The sequence below is a fragment of the Opisthocomus hoazin genome, chromosome 8, assembly GCF_030867145.1.
Source record: "Opisthocomus hoazin isolate bOpiHoa1 chromosome 8, bOpiHoa1.hap1, whole genome shotgun sequence".
Lineage (NCBI taxonomy): Eukaryota > Metazoa > Chordata > Aves > Opisthocomiformes > Opisthocomidae > Opisthocomus > Opisthocomus hoazin.
In genome coordinates, this window is record NC_134421.1 from 48,758,296 (window position 1) to 48,775,761 (window position 17,466).

General features: G+C 39.6%; 1 protein-coding gene across 4 annotated transcripts in view; it reads right to left on the minus strand.

The window, feature by feature from the left end:
• Window positions 1-17,466, minus strand: part of CADPS2 (calcium dependent secretion activator 2) — a 325,438-nt gene that overhangs the window by 198,311 nt on the left and 109,661 nt on the right. The gene's annotated exons all lie outside the window — the stretch shown is intronic.

Here is a 17,466-nt window from a genome sequence, read left to right on the forward strand (position 1 = left end):
CTTCAAAGGATTCTTTAAATGCAACATATATCTTCTATTTAATATTGCCTTTAGTGAAGACAATTGAAAAAGAAATTAACGGTTCAAAATGTGTCCCAACCCAGATTAAAATGTAGTCTTCAGTATTTTATTGCATATTTTCATCTGCTGACTTGAACTGACATTTTATGAACAGGACATTTGGAAAAGTAATGCAAACACCTTTGCACAATAAAGAGAGTTTTCTATGTTTGTCTATTCAAACTTGAACAGACCCAGCACTCTCTTTGTCTACATGTGCTGAGAAGAGAGTAGAGCTTCCCAACTGTAATGTTCACTAATTTATACACATGGTCTTTTCCACAACACACTCTCATATTAGTGCTCTGCAACTGCCCAGATGAAACATCATTTCCATTTTATTTTATATCACTGAAATTAAAAAATGGTGCTCTGCTAACCTAAATTCCAAGAGTTAAGAGATGTCTTTCTCTTCTTGGCCAAATCTTGACATATGGTTTGTAAATAAATAAATAAAATTCAATAATGGACACAAATCACCTTTTTGTCTAGGTATTTGGATGATAAAATGGGAAGAAAGTCTGCTAAGCCCTCATATTTACAGGGGAAATCACTCTGCCACACACGGAGTCTGCTACTAGTTTTTCCCCTGTTTTAACACAAAGACAAAAGTTCAAGCTTCATTTGGTTCACAGAGGCTGTTAATTATGCAATGTGGGGTTTTAGTGAAAAAGATACACTGACCTCAATACAACTGTTTTAAATATTTATGCACAGCAGCTTGTTTAGGCATCAAGGAGAGAAAAATCAGACAGCAAGTAGTTAGACAGTTAAGTATTTGTCTTTAGCTAGCCTTTCTTGGATTGTATTTTCAGGATAGCAATTCTCTGTAAGTATTAGAGACTCTTTGCATAGCCTTAGAATTATTATATTACTTGGACATTACTACCAGCAGATTCCAAGAGGAAAAAAACCTCATTAAAAATAAAATTAAAAAAGAAAACTCCAGCATTAAAAACCACCAGAATTTTATTCGCTATATAAATGGCTTTTCATTTCACATCAGTGTTGATACTGTCACAGCTTGTCCATAAGTACCACGATTTTGGTGCTCTTCTTACTTTCTCTGCAGTGAAGAGAATCCAGTAAAGACATCTCAGTTTTATGAATTGTGTAAACACAGATATACACGTACACCGATTAAAATGCTAACCAAGAACAGTTTCACTACATTGATGTCCTTTTCTGCAACAACAGACTTTTAAATCGCTTAGTTTCCCTGAACATTCACTTCAAATTATTTTTGTAGCACAGGCTCTACTCTATATAAAGTGGAGTCCCAGAACTGCAAACCATGCCTCTTTCTCCAGTAAAGTTTTGGTTCTGGCTATAGCTCCACTTATCTTTGTAATTCAACTAGAACCCACTTGTTACACAAATGGTTGCCCATACTCAAACAGACTAGATAAAAAAAGCAGGAAATTCAAGTATCCCTCTAGTTGTACATATCTAGTGGCTACTATGGACAGTGAAAATAGTACATACGTAACCACTGTGGGATTCTTGCGTGTGTGTTGTCAAAGAGTGGCTTATTTCCCACAGCACTACTTCTGACACATGCTTAAAAGTAATACAGCTGTTGCTTTCATAAGCATTCCCCTAGGTAAACCATCAAGATTTAAATAAAGCAAAACCCAATTCATTTAGTTTATCTCTAACAGTGCAGCAGATAATTTTTTAACTATAATGCATTTATAAATTGTTAATAAAAAAAGAAGTACAAGAACAATCTATTTACTCAATGCAAGCCAAAATAAAAGAAACCTTCCCTCCAATTTTCCTTCTAAAATATCAAGAGTGCACCATAAAAACACTACCATCAGGCCTTGGATATTTACTACAGAACTGGCCCTTCAGAAAAAAGTGTCATGGGATAATGACAAGCCAGCCCACGGGCTGTTTAAGAACAGCACTCTGTAAATCAACAAGTATTAACAGTGAACTCCAGAAGCCACATTTGGATGATTAGAATCACATTAGGATCCACATTAGTGGCTTAGTAGCGGACTACAGAAGAGAAGTGCTCAAAAGTGTTACTGCAAGCAATGGAAATTTCTGCCTCTCATTCTCCTGGCATTTGTCATAACTGCACAGATGAACAGCCCAAACCCAGGTTGCCCTTCTTACTGGTCAAGACTACAACATTCAACCACCTCTGTCGGACAGGACAAAAACCCGAGGAAAGCATGTTGTGCTGAGCTAGAAGGAAGGAGAATAATGGCAGGTTCTTATTACTTACACATCTAATCACTCTAAATATTAAGAAGATAAATCAAGGACATGAATGCAAAGCATCATTCTTTTATCAACAGGAATGGAAAAAATAAGATCTGTTATATGTCATACTGGAAACATATTTTATCCAACTGTATCTTGTTTTTCACATCCAGATATTGGAGTTCAGGGATGCTGTCAAGACAGACTCTACATACCCATCACAGCACTGTGTCTTCCACAGTGTAAAAGTCAAACTCTTGAGTTGTTGCTAACTATGCAAAATGCCTTCCACCCCAACTTTGCAACCACAAAATTATAAATATCCACACACAAAAGACTTTTAACTTTTATTTATTTTCTACTGAAGTCTTTGCCTTGTCATTTGTATGGGTGTTCTTCCTACATCTAGGCAGTGAAAAAAGCTCCAGAGCTATGCATAGAGTCTATTGTACCACCCAGATAAAGTATCTTTTAAGTCAGAAACTAAGGTCCCTAGGTAATCAATGCAGAGACTGAGAAGCCTCCAGAGAGTTATTAAAAGCACACAAGCAGTTATCTACACGCCTACCATAAATACTGTGGAGGTCCCCACTGCACTGGTGAGTAAGATGATCAAAGAAATTGGGTGTTCTTGTTCTCCCTCTCACCTTCCCCCAGATCCTTCTGAAATAGATACTGGCTGTCACCTTCAATGCCACTTGCTTTCAGGCTCTGGCGAGGGAATACCCTCCCACACCCACCCTCATCAGGAAGGGATGGGCCTTAAAAGAGCTCTGACTCACATCCTGAGCCTCCTCAGAAAAACCCTTCCACCCTCCTCCTCTCCCACCACCTGCACAGAGATTACCATATCTTGACAACCCAAAGATGAGCATGCAAACCTTGTTGGTATATGCATATTTATGTCCTATAATACTAAATGGGTTCACAGTGGTTTACGTTTTCCTAAAATTATGCATGCTTCAGAAGGAAATGCTCTCTCTTCTTACTTAGCCTCCTCACTCTCCAAAAATATCATGCAGAATGTTTTCCTGCCGTATTAATCACTGATTAGATTTTCTTTGGAGTGTTGAAACTGAAGGGAATATATGCAATTAGGGCTTTAATGAGCATTTTATTAAGTAAGCAAAAACACCTTGAATGTCATGCCAATATTTTTCCCCAAATAATTATACGTGGCTGACTTAACTAGGTAGAAAACTTAAAATTCAGGCTGACAACTCACATTTGAAGCACTGATTTATCACAGATTTTCAGAAAACTATACATGATGTTGCTTTCAAAATGCACCATAAAAAACCCCACCCCAGACCAAAACAATCAGTTGCATATAAACAGTTCTTTCAAACAGGTAAGATATATTTAGATTAAAGTCTGCATTCATATTTAAATATATACAATATTTGAGCATTTTAATAAAAATATTTTTTCAAAACAGCTAATAATTTCTTCAGGAAAAACTATTTAAGAAAATCACTGGATAGAAAGATATACTCCTGAAACTGTTTGTAAGTATGATGGAGAGAAGCTAGAAGCTGACAGAAATGGAATCCCATTTTTCCCCTTTCTGTTCAATTCCATAGCATCAGCTGGAGGCAGATCTGGATTGCTCTCTTTTTCTAGAAATCAGTGTATTAGGGATGTGTACCTACCTATCCATGAAAATAGAAATCCCACACAGTTGAGTAATGACTAAAAAAATAGATGTAATCTAGAGGTTAATGTATAAGAAGGCAAGCTTCATCTACAGATTTGTGCAGCATGATGAAAAACTGACTTCTAGATCTTCGAAGGTTCTGTTTCAAAACCCTCCCATGGTCAGGGCATGCAGAAAGCTCTTTCCACTTGTATCCTCTAGATATACAATAAGATACGACCTGCTGTTCTCCTTGATGGAGAACTGTAACCTGCTATTGCGATCAAGCAACCTGTTTTCACAGGAGTCCAAGTACTAAGTTTCTAAGTTCTTTTCTTACACCAAATTTCTTTCAAATCAGCAGATAGGTTAAAAAATTGCTAATTTGACCACAGCCAGACCTTCACCAACTCTCTATTCCACTCATTCCCAAGAAGTGAGGAGTTCTGTAGACTGCATTAATCTAATTGTTTTAATTTTCTTACTGTTCTTCAAGCTCAGGATTAATAATAAGCACAACGGGATTCTTGGCTGCAAGTTGAGAGTAAGAAAGAGCTAATGCTTGGAGTGAGGTCCAAAAGAAAACATATTATAGATCTTCAGTCTATATTCTGTTTACTTAATGATCAGGAAAAAGATCTTAACACAGAAAATGAAAAAATACTGCGTAAGAGCTAGTAAGTCCTTAACACAGGGAACAACTATTTTTTTGTGTGATGCAAGAAAAGAACCAGCATCTGTTTTACATTTAAAATCAACTCTTACTCTTCTGGAATAAGACCTTGTAATCAGAAAATTTCCATGTTTATCAAAAACTTCACTGGTAACACATATGTTACAAAATAGGTCAGAGAACACCTTGTACATCACTTATCCCAAAACAAGGATGAATTCTATTTAGCCCAGCCTAGAAATACTTCTCTAACTTACTAGAAAACACCTTTAGTGATAAAGACTCCATATTCCATCTAAGCAGCCAACTCCAGTTAAACACTAGTACAGTATTTAAGAAGCTTTATACGGAGTTCAGCTGACCAGCAAGGAAGGGTCTATTTGATGGTACTCTCAGGGTTCCACTGCTTGGCTAGATCTCCACTGACTATAACAAGGCTTTGATATCTAGCAAACATATAAACAGTAATATTTAGGTGTTTGCACAAAGAACTGTGCACTGTTGCTCGCACCTCCTATCAACATTCTTTTCTTTTTTGTTTTAACTACAAGACACAGCACTATAGAAACATTGGTCAGATAGGCAATTTTGAGGTTATTAAGTCCAGCCACCTACTTGGTACCAGCACGTGAGTCAGCTGTGGCTGTACCAAGCAAAGTTCTGAAAACCTCCAAGATGGAGGTTCCACAGCTTCTCTGGCTGATCTGTTCCTTTAGCCCATTACTTCCATACTGATTTTTTTCTCTAATGATCATTCTGGATCTCCTAAGTCACAGCTTGCGACAGTTAACTCTTGTTATACCATCTGCTAGTACACGGTAATACCTCCATCATTTTTGTCTTCCAAACTTCACTCCAGGTTGCTTGTGGTACACTGATACTAGACCACCCGTTAGACTCCTCTTTGCCAGGCCTCACCACTGCCAGGCAGAGGGGAAAATCAACTCCTTCGCTATCCTACCCACGCTTCTTCTAATGTAGCCCAGCATCATCCCATCTGCAATTAAAGGACATTGTTGGCTCTTACTCAATCTGGAATCCATGCTGCACTCCCCTGACCCCCCATGCCAGGCCATGTTTTTCAGCAGGACTTCAACTCAGCTGTTGGTTTTTAGCCCATAATCAGGCCAAATCATCCTGCCCAAGGTGCAAAATTTTCTGCTTCTCCTTAATGAACTCCATGAAGTTTCTGTTAGCTTAATGCTCAAGATCACCGTTAATCATTCAGCACGCCAGCTCAAGGCCTCTAACAGACAACTGGTCCAGACCATACCTCCTCCACTTACAAATGTGAACGGGGCAGACGATGATGTCAAAAGCCCTACTGAAGTCAAGGTATATTACCGTCCACTGCTCTCCTTATTCACAGTTAGGCATTTCATGAAAGCAAGCAGTGAGGCTGGTCAGATATGATTTGCTCTTGGTATCCATATAAACTAACAATGATTACCTTTACGCATGTGAAAATGGATTGCAAGAGGTTGTGCTCCATGGTCCTTCCAGGGACTACGGTAGCCCCTGTAATACTCAAACTTTCTGTACAACTGGATGGTTTGCTCCTGAGCTCTTCATGTTCTCTAAAGAAACCAGCCAGCTCCTGGGTTCTCCTTTTCCCCACATGGCAGCTTCTCAAGCGTCTCTGCATAGCAATTCTTTCAACAGGGAGTAAGTTCACAGCTTACCTTCTCAGCCTTCCTCAAATTCCTGAACTGTCTGTCAGCTGGTGATTTCTGCAGCCCAGCTGCTACCTGTGGTCATGTCCACCCCCAACTCTTCCCTGTTTGTGAGCAGCAGGTCAAACAGAGCACTGATCTCAATTGCTCCTTTGCATTTGTGTTCAGAAATAATCACCAACAAAGTCTAGAAATTTTCTCGACTGCTTGCACAATGCCTTGTTATCCTCCCAGCAATCTGGTGGCTGGTGTCTGAGATCCACCATGAGGATCAAGGCCTGGCATTGGGAGACTTCTATTGTTTGTAGATAGCCTCATCCTCTTGTTCAGGTGGTCAGTAACTGACCCTCACCAGAGAACTACCAATATTAATTTCCCTTCTGATATTGACCCAGAGACTGGACTTCTTGTTTGTTGCCCAAGTAGTGTAGACACTACAGTGTAGGCAGTAGTGTAGACACATTTATTAACACTCTCCTTTCTAAGAAGGAATGTTACTGTCTCCCTTGTAGCCTTCTACCACACACATCTTCTCCACATGCATTGCTTTCTCATTTAACCCTGAGATTAGCTCCCTGTCTTCTGAAAACCTAGTTTAAAATCCTCCATGTTAGGTTAGCAATCCTGTCCACAAACATGTCCGTGCTTGACAGTCGGACTCTATGATCTTAGAGGTCTTTTCCAACCTTAATGATTCTATGATTCTTTCTCGTCAGGTTCATTCTACTGCTTCTTACCAGTTCTTCTCAAAACAAGGTGCCACAACCAAAGGTCAAAGCCTCACTGACGACATCATTTATGCAGGTTGGATCTGTCACCCTGAGCCGTCTTTGCTCTCAGTCTTATAGTCACCGTTGATCTTCTCAAGGTCACATCACTGGTGCTCACGCAGACAAGCAGCAAGGGGCAGTGGCTGGAAGGCTAGATGGGCCTCTGCAATCTCTCTGTAACATCACAGATCCAGCCCAGAAGCCGGTAAAAAGGTATGGCCAGCCAATGGGTGCTTTTGTCCTGGAGTCACCAAACAGTAACGCTTCTTGCTTCCTCTTTATGCTTTGATCCCAACCCCATGACCTGCGGTGTCCAACATGCATTCTTCCAACGACAGGACTCACTTCTCTCCTCCTCTGCTGCCACGGTCCTCAACCAGTTTTCTAGATAAACAATTGCAGAGACACAGGGAGCCATTGTCCTGCTGTTAGAAGTTAAGAGCTTCCAGCTTCCACCCTCCTGGAAACATGGGAATGGGAAGAAACTACTAACATTGAACAGGTGGGAAAATTACAGTGACAGAAAGTCTGCTATCCATCTGTAAAACATAATAGTTGCTCCAGTATGGTAAAACTGGAATATCGATCAGATAAGTTTTCGTAAGGAGCGATAGGTGTTTCAGGAAAGATCCCTGCTGCCTCCAGTCTCCTGAGGAAAGACATAGTACAGGGAGAAGGCTGTGCCAGATTGGTTGGAGCATGATTTAACAGTACTCCCAGAAATAAAACAAGGCTACCTCAGAAAAATGTGTGTACACCTTTGGAGGCTCTCTGAGGCATGGCTCAGTATTATATTTTGCCATATATGGGCAGTTCTAGTGTTCCTGCATTAGAAAAGCTTGGCACTGCATAACCAGTCAGGAAAACTGTTTATTTGGAGATGACGGAGGGATTGACTCTTCCCTTACTTCATTTGCAAAGGGATATTTCTTCCATCATAGCCTCACAGTGCTTACCATACAAATGCTCCTTTCACCAGCAGCCAGAAGTCAACATTACAACTAAATAAGCAGCCTCAACTTTATTTCAGATTTCTCCTGTTTATAGATAAAATGCCTGGAATACAATTTACTTATCTGTTATCTCAAGAAACAGATTCCCATAGTGGACACAAAGTACAGATGAATCCTATTTTTACTCTCCTCTTACTCTTCTCCTTCCCAGTAGGCTCTAAGCTTTTAGACTGCGGGTTGCAATTACTTTTTATTCTCTCTACTCATGTTACTGACCAAAAAAGGGTTATTTTCAGCTGGCCTGAGAATTTTTCCTGCCTGTAGCAGAAAACTAAAATGAAGATAATCCACCTACCTATAGGAGACCTATAGAGAGAGAAACAGGCACTTTCTTGTAAATATGTCTGAAGTCTGACGTGATGAACACCTAACCACAAAGCAGACAGCATCAGCACTGACATCAGACTGAATCTGGATGATACGAACAACTGTCTCTGAGTCTTGTAATATAAAATACAGGAATGAATGATAGGCCAAGGAGCATCTCCCTGCATGATGGCTCTTCTGTTGAGAACAAATCCTCTTTTAGGGTGAGAGGGTGTCTGAGGTTGACAGCCTGGAAGGACAACAGCCTAGAGGTTAGGACAGCCTCAGCAGAGGAGACAGCTGGAAAGGTGACTCGAGAGCTCTCTCGTTTTCAGGATGGCCACAAAAACACCTTCCTAGAGGATAAAAAAATAGACACAAAAATTATAGCTTATTCAAAAAGAGCTGTAGATCTCAGCCATTTTACAAACACAATTACTCTTGTCTAGGACAGCTCTATTGTGGCTGTGCTTTGATATTTCTATTTAAAATATGTGTCTACCATATATATCAGCTGGCTTATTTCCAAATTTACCTGCAGCCTTCCCATTGGAGCAATTGGGGTGTGGGAACCATAAGAACCTTGTCCAGGCAGCCAGCTGCAAAGAAACTTCCTCTCAAGAAGGGAGAGCTAAGGAGAGTCTCCCTTAAAAATTTCAAAAATGGGGGAAAAAAGCAGGTAAGCTTCAGAACAAGACATTCAGTACCAGTGAGTGAGAGAGATACAGAAACATAAGCTCATTCTTTTCCTGTGGCTTGTTCAGCTGCTTCTGCTGGCTTCACACTGGCTGCTGAAGATACCTCACAGGATGAAAAATGCTGCAGAGGAACAAATCTAAATAATCAAATTGATCCTTGGGATGGAAGTGACTGTTCTAAGCAAAACTGCATTACTTTGAAATGATAAAGAGGGAATACAGAATACTACCATGCCTTAAGCAGAAGAGGTGACAAATTCATGCTAAGGGTCATTAACTTCTTCAGCTTGCTCACAAGCATTCATTCAAATGCACATATAAGCTAGGAATCCGACACATTAATAAACTTAATCATCAGTCTGGAAATCATAGAATCATAGAGTGGTTTGGGTTGGAAGGGACCTTGAAGGTCATCTGGTTCCAACCCCCCTGCCATGAGCAGGGCCATCTTCCATTTGTTTTGTATTTGTTTACCTGAAGACACAGAATCTTTCCTTAAAAACAAAAATGATTTTTTCTTTTTTAAATAATACTAAAGCCTTTGGGAGAAAATATTTATTTTTATTGCTTAATACCAAACTAGAGGAAATTTATCCTCAGCTGGTAATATTAAACATGACGAGTCAAGTGCACTGGTGATGATAATATAAGTGTAAGTTAAATGCTGGATATATTTGGCTTCGAGTGTTGAGGCAGCTTAACTCCCTTGGATCAGGAAGTCAAGAGAATGTCAGAACAGTATTAATTACTTCATGAAAGCACCAAAAGAATACTTTAGGGGAAGAAACACAGGGAAAGGTAAAAAATAGAAGCTTAAAAGGATCTGCTCTCACAAAGCCAAAAAAAGCCTTCCTTATTTTTTTATGCTACGATGCCCATTCTGCTGCTGTTTTCCTGCACTCACTGAATGCCAAAGACAGACTCAGAAAACAAAACAGCTTGGAAGAAATATCTGCAGCCAAAATCCAAACGCTGATGATTTCAATCCTCAGAGGAGGCAGAAGACAGAGCAGGGGAGATGGGGAATTCTCAGCTTCTCTCTGCTGATTCTCAGTCAAGCCTGGCTTACCTCTTGTGAGCAGAAAGGTGATACACATGAGAACAGGCCTAGAAGGATGCTAACTTAGAAAACACAAGTAAATCCACCAGTGCTGGTAGCCTCTCAGGCTACTAGAGACCATATGTGTCCAATGTCCTCACACAGGTGGAAAACAAAACACAAGAACAGAAATCGCATATGCACAGAGAGCGCTCTATGACAGGAAAATCCACAAGCAAATTTTGTCTTTGAAGTGATTAAAAGTGAAAAACTATCCCTCAGTGTTTTTTCTTAACACTTCACACACTCAACAAGTAAACCTTTGAATATTTTAATGGTTTTCAAATGTCCCACTCAAGTCTTCCTTTTAAATGTAGATGTCAAAGCCAATTTTTCTCACTCAATAGCTGAATGTAAGGAGGATACTGCAGTACCTCAGATACTGAAAATGCATTACTGTTGCCAACAAACCGTTTTTTTCTGGTATTTTCTCAGTATTCCTTCAACTACAAACATAAATATTTCAAAGTACTTGTCCTTTATGTAACTTGCAAGGCTTTTAAACACTGTTCAGAGTCAGATATTTAAACATGCTGAAACAGTAACTTGCTTCTCTGAAGATGCTTTAGTATTCTTTCCATCATTCTTCTATCATTAAATAAGAACAAATCAACACCCCTTGGGGCAATCAGAAACTTTTTCCGAAGTAAACTCTGCTACTATAGAGAAAGCACTTGTTTACAGGAGCTAAAACTCCCTTCTTTAACCCCCTTAAATACCATCAGTGTTTCTTAACAGATCTGAATCACTTGGGGCTTCGAAGAGTTACTTGTTCATCAGAACCCACATTACTAAGCTGAAACTCGAAACTGGCCTGATATACCCTGTTCTTGTTTAGAAACATAGAATCATTGAATGCTTTGGGTTGGAATGGGCATTTAAAGGTCATCTAGCCCAAGCTCACTGCAATGAGCAGGCACATCTTCCACTACATCAGGTTGCTGAGAGCCCCATCCAACCTGACTTTAAATGTTTCCAGTGATGGGGCATCTACCACTTCTCTGGGCAACCCGTGCCAGTGTTTCACCCACCTTACTGTAAAAAATTTCTTCCTTATATGCAGTCAAAATATACCCTCTTTTAGTTTAAAAACATTACCCCTTGTCCTATCGCAACAGGCCCTGCTAAATAGTTTGTCCCCACCTTTCTTATAAGCCCCTTTAAGTACTGGAAGGCCACAATAAGGTCTCGCCAGAGCCTTCTCTTCAGGCTGAACAGCCCCACCTCTCTCAGCCTGTCCTCACAAGAGAAGTGTTCCATCCCTCTGATCATTTCTATGGCCGTCTCTGGCCCTGCTCCAACAGGTCCACGACTTTCCTGTGCTGAGGGCTCCAGAGCTGGACGCAGGACTCCAGGTGGAACTTCATGTTTAGCTCTAGATTTCTCACAGTCTCATTACAGAAGTAATCTTAGGAGGATTATCTGAGGTTGCAGCACCACTTTCCAAAGCACTGAAAATTTTGTCTTGAAAGACCTCTCCAGACCGCTCAAACGCAAGTAAAAGACACATGAAGTATTTCAGAAAATAAACCCCAAAACATTTAAAAGAACTCCTATGTGCATGTAATCAATACATTTCATGAAGAAGAGAAATCTAAAATCCTGTCAGAAATGACAACTTATTTCTCCATTGAAATATTTGGTTTGAATTATTCTGCTCTCGTTCAAGAACAGATGGTGGCAGATCTTTTTTCCCCCTTGAAGAACAGGGAAAAATCAACCAGAAAGTAGGACTTTTGTGAGGACGAGAAGAGATACTCCTGTATTTACAGGTAGTAGAAACCAATAGAGTTGATGTGTGAACAAGCCTGAAGTGTGAACATTTTAAAGTTTCTGTTATCAAAGGCATGAAACACTTTTCAGGTTGACAGACACTTATGACAATTTCAAAGCACTGACCTGTTCTGTAAGGAAGTATATCATTACTGCAGCGTGACTGCGGGCAGAAACTTTCTAGCCTCACATTTATCACCTAAAAATGTGGTCAACACCTGAATAGTAACTATATGGCCTCCCACAGTCCCACAAAATCATTGCTTTTCTCCTCCCAAAAGATGTCCCACAGCCCTGCAGTCCTTTCCTGCCCACTGGAAGCCCGGACAGCTTCCCCCCTCACTCCTGCCCTGCCTGCCGCCTATTCTGCACTCTTGGCAAAGCTGCCTTTTATCTAGAGAGCCAATAAACCCTGCCCAGCGCTGGGGACCTGCACTGGCTACCCAGCAGTAACCTCATACCAGGTAAGGCCTGAAGACAGCAGATCTTCTGTATAAAGCAGGTGATCAGCACAAGGTGGTTGTAGACAGTCACTGGTGACCATGAGAAAGACACTGGCTTAGCTGAAGTCCTGGTCACATTATAACATTTGACGGAGTCAGTATGTTCTGTTTTGACTAAAAAGACTCAGATAGACATACTGCATAACAGTATGTATTCTATAATACACAGCCCAAACCAATTTTCCTGCACCTTGCCTCCACTTAAAGAATTAATGAATCTGTTTAAGTTTCTGTCTATAGCCTAAAGGGAATCTTAACACTTGTTTAACCATTTCAAGAAGAAGATCATCATCTCTACACTGAAACTTTCTGGAAAAAGATATCATCATTCTTTGTGCTTCATAAAGTTGCATTTGTCCCCATAACTTTGATAGGGTATGAAAGTTTCTAAGAAAAATATCCAGAAGTATGGGAAAATCTGTGATCCATGACATAACTGCACTACTTCTCATGATTTTACTGAGGAAACGGTCAGTACTATGAACATTCAAAAGTCATGAAGGCCTTGTTGCAAATTAAATTGGCCTTAACTTGACTTCTTTCCAAAACTGCATAATTAACTGGACTTCAGTGAAGCACTGGGTGAAAGAGCCCTATTGTATTGAGCACCATAAGCAGACCTCAGTTCAGGAGAAATTCTTGACAGAAAATATTCTCATAATTAAAAATACAAAAATTTATTATGGAAGATACAATATAGTCCATCATTTTCAATATTAGACACTTATACAAAGAGTTACATCTTGCAAAAGCTGAAGGTAATAAAGGATTCGAACCAGATGCAACACAAGGCTTTTAAACATAAAATTATACCTTGCAGCAAAGCACTATCTAAAGCTACTTACAGAAGAATCAGTTTGTGGTTGATTCCCAAAAAGGCAACAGTAGAAGACTTGGGAAAATAATTCTTCTTAAAAACTGAATCATTATTCTCAAAATTACTTATTACCTGTCAGAATAGAAAATATGACTTGCAAGAATTCTTTCATTACAAAAATCAGTGTTATTCTCACCTCCCCGCACCCAAGACAAGGAGTTTAGATAAGCCAAAAAAGTCAACCTTATAAAGGTACTTTCAAAATAAAGTAAACTCTGTGTGGAGTTATAATTTACCTGGTACAGAAATTCTTATACTGGTGAGGTGGTGTAATAATAGTGCATGACCACACATTAGTTTGAGTTTGACTTTCAGTTTGACTTTCCGCATGAAAGTTATCCTCTACATCAGTGAATAATTAAAAAAACAAAAAGAAAGAAAAATAGACTATATCATGTTTGATCTCTATAAATCAAAGAATCCTTAACAACATATTGTGGCCAGGCATCTCAAATGCAAGTCAAGCAGCTCATTAAGTCCCGGCTAACTGGCAATCATTTCTTTATCATAAAACACAGCTCAAGGCAACACAATGTAAATAAAAATCAGGTGAAAGTGTTAGCACTTAGAAAATTGAATCTTTTAATCCCAAAGAGATATAGGTGGTTGGCAGCAGTTGCTCGCCTTGCTGTAAATTTAGAAGTTGAAAACAAGATCATAGAAGTCTTCAACGTCCTAATGTGAACGACCTGTTAATGTTCACTATCTTAGGAAGAGCTTAGGCATTTAGTACATGTTACAAGATTGTGACAAGAAAAACACACAAAATTCTCATAGCTATGTGGACTGTGTTTGACAATGTCAGAGAGCTGGTCTATTACTATTCATTTTATTTTTGATTAAGTTCTTGTGCTGATTGAACTAACAGTGTTTCGCACTGCTGTCACACAAAGTATAGTGAGTGGCAACCTGTGTGGACCCGCAGCAACCCACACCCTAGCAGAACTGCCTGATGAGCTGCTGCAAGATACCAAGGGTTTAAGAGTTCAAGGGAACGCTCCATTTAGAATAGGCTGGGGAGCAAAAGCTGCTGAAAGCCAACACAAAGTTTCTAAATGCAGAGGAAGTCACAAGGAGGAGGCTGGCAGACAACACCTCCTACTGTTACAAATAGCATCCTTGTCTGTTCAGCAGCCCTGTAGGTGCAGGATAATTTACTGTTATCGTCGACATTGTAAGACATTTTTCCATTTCCTATTTCCAAAGGACTGGAAGAACAAAAATAGAGGGGAAATAAAAAGACAGAGTTTTCTGCACAAATTATAACCGCACAGGTTTGCTGTTAAGGGCAGCTGTTTCTCAGAGCTGCAAAATATACAAAATTTCATATATTTGATTCTCTGCTAGAAGCACAGGCTAGACATCAACTCATCAAAACCTCAATCAAAAATACAATTTTAACATCTGTTTGGACTTTCACTTATCTCACTGCTCCCAGACACTATTGATTATCATTATCTGGAAGTCTCTAGTATTCTAAACAGTAGCAAAGGGAAATAAAAGTGAGTATTTTCATACAAAGACAGATAGAGGCTTCTAGGGCAGAATGAAAATTGCTGGTGCTGACTGAAATCTGACTTTAACTTCATCTCATCTTCTATAAATACACTGTCAACAGAAAGGAATAAGATACAGCCTAAACTAAAATATTTATTAAAACTATAATGAGAAATAAGGGATTTTGCCAAAGGAGAAAAGGCATTACATTATTAGAGACTGATTGCTGTCTGCAATATACTTCCTAGGAAGGCTATAATTATTGCCTTTTTCTTCGCAACAGACTTCTCCTCATGCCTTTGGTGTATTACGTGCTTGCCTGGACCACAGGAACAGGATACGAAATGTAGGGTTGGTAGCAACTCTGTCAGACAATATAATAAACGTTTTTGCTTTAGCAAAGTAATCTCATCCCTCCCTTGGAAAACTAAAATCTTCTGAGAACTAGAACCCCAAACAAGACGGGCATAGGCTTGAAGCCTTTCCCCCTCCATTCTTCCCAGCTTGAAACACATAGATGCTCCTGTATCTGCTACCAAAGAAGTAAGTCTCCCTTTCTTCCTGTCCTTCAACACTTATATGAATCCAGGGTAAACAATGTGTACTTTGGAGATCTGCACAGGAGATTTTACAACCTGTCAAGTGCTCAAAACCAGGAAAAGAAGAGTCTTCTCTTAATCCCATTGAGTTATTGTCGCACACATCAGGATGATCAGTCCGTCTTTTTCCCTTCCTACCTATCACAAAATTATTTCCTCTTTACTTTATAATCAAATCATAGAAAAGACAATCATCCCCATGCTCCAAATTCTATTATGGTGGAAGACAAAAGTGAGTCACTGCGATGCTCCAGTCTTTCCATAGGTTATGGAACAAGAACAGACAGAAAATTGTTGGTATTTGCCAACCATTCTTGTTCCATCAAAACTCCTAAAATTAAGAACCAAAATAAAGAACCTAGTGGACCGTATCATCAGAACCACTTCTAGACAAATTCATTTGTTTAAATATTCAAAGCACCACAGTCACATTTTTTTGTGTTCTTCTAGCACAATGCAGACTAACAGCAGATTTTGACCATTCACAGTGACGTATAAAGTAAGATTTAGCAATCATCAGACACCAGAGGAGGAAGGAATCCATACAGAGTTTATGTAACTCTGTTAAGTAACAGGTTATCTACTGTAGGGGAAAAAAATAGTTATTTTTTCATGTTTTCAGGTATTGGAGCAGGTTGCTCAGAGAGTTTGTGCAGTCTATCTCCACTGGAAGTTTTAAGACCTGACTCATATAACGCCTTCAATAACCTGTTCTGTCCTCACAGCTGACTCTGCTTTGAGCAGGAGGTTGGACTGAATGACCTCCTGAGGTCTTTTCCAAACTGAGTTATCCCATGCCTCTACGTTCTGTTGTATAAATAAACTCAAAAAAGCAGGATTATTCCCCAAGATTTCAGTGCTTCTTCATCTTGGTACCAGCCTGCAGATCCCAGATGTTAGCTTTGTGATTTACATGTATGTAAATTAAGAGGCAAATGGAAAAAGATGCGGCAAACAGGAAAAAAATGAAGGAGTATTTTCCCTTTCCATTCAAAACATTGCTCATTCAGAAGTCTCCTTCCACCCTATCAGTAAACAGCTCACAGTGAAAACCCAAGCCCTCATAATTTGATGCAGAATGAAAAATTAAACTTTCTCATCATGAAAGTTGAATCTACAACCCTGAGAAGCATTAAACACCACAGATGTTCAACTGTAGAACAGTTACATGATTTCATGCCATACTAATCCATAAATGAAGTAGGCAACAATGTCCAAGATTCCTCATTTGTTCCCATATTAAGATGGCCCATAACTACAAGCCAACCTTCAGGATAATGTATGAAAAAACACCATAGCTGTAGTCTGGTGTACTATTTTATAGGCAGTGTAGAAAGCTGTTTAAATGCTACATCCACATGGGTCGGTTGTGAGACTTTCAAAAATACCTCGCTTTTTTCAGGTTTTTCCTCCCTAAGTAACTGCTAATTCATAGTTGCATCACCAGGAAGACTGGCCAGACAAAATATTTCTATGTACCATTTACACTACTGATTGGCAACACATTATACATAGAAATCCAAATACGATTACTGAATAGACTGTTCGTCTCGGCCTCGGTAATTTATGGGGAACGCCACTTTTATCCAACAAAACAAGAAAGTAAAAATACGCAAATTAGCTTTGTAGATGGTGCTTGAAATGAAGCACGTTGAGTTCTAACCTATCGACCTTCTAGACACTGGATGGCCAAGAGCATCCTGAATTCAATCACCTGTCACCTACCTATTTCTGGCAGTAAATTTCTTTTAAAGATGTACACACATACACACAAATGTATGTACATACATACGTAATTTACATGAGGGTAAGCAGGTATATAGACCATAGAACATTCTGCAGAATCGCCCAAATCACTAGAGCTGTGACACTGTAAAGGGTCTCAGGAGATCCGTGTAGCATAAGCACCGTATATTCTGGCACACCCTTTTTCCAAGTGCTCTCCAGAGACCAAATGATGCAAGGATCCCTTTTAAAGGGGTCTTGTCTCCTCGGACTGTGGAAATTTACTTAAAACTGAAGGCTTCTACACACAGGGAGGAAGCACTTGACCCGCTGGCATGGGGAAGATA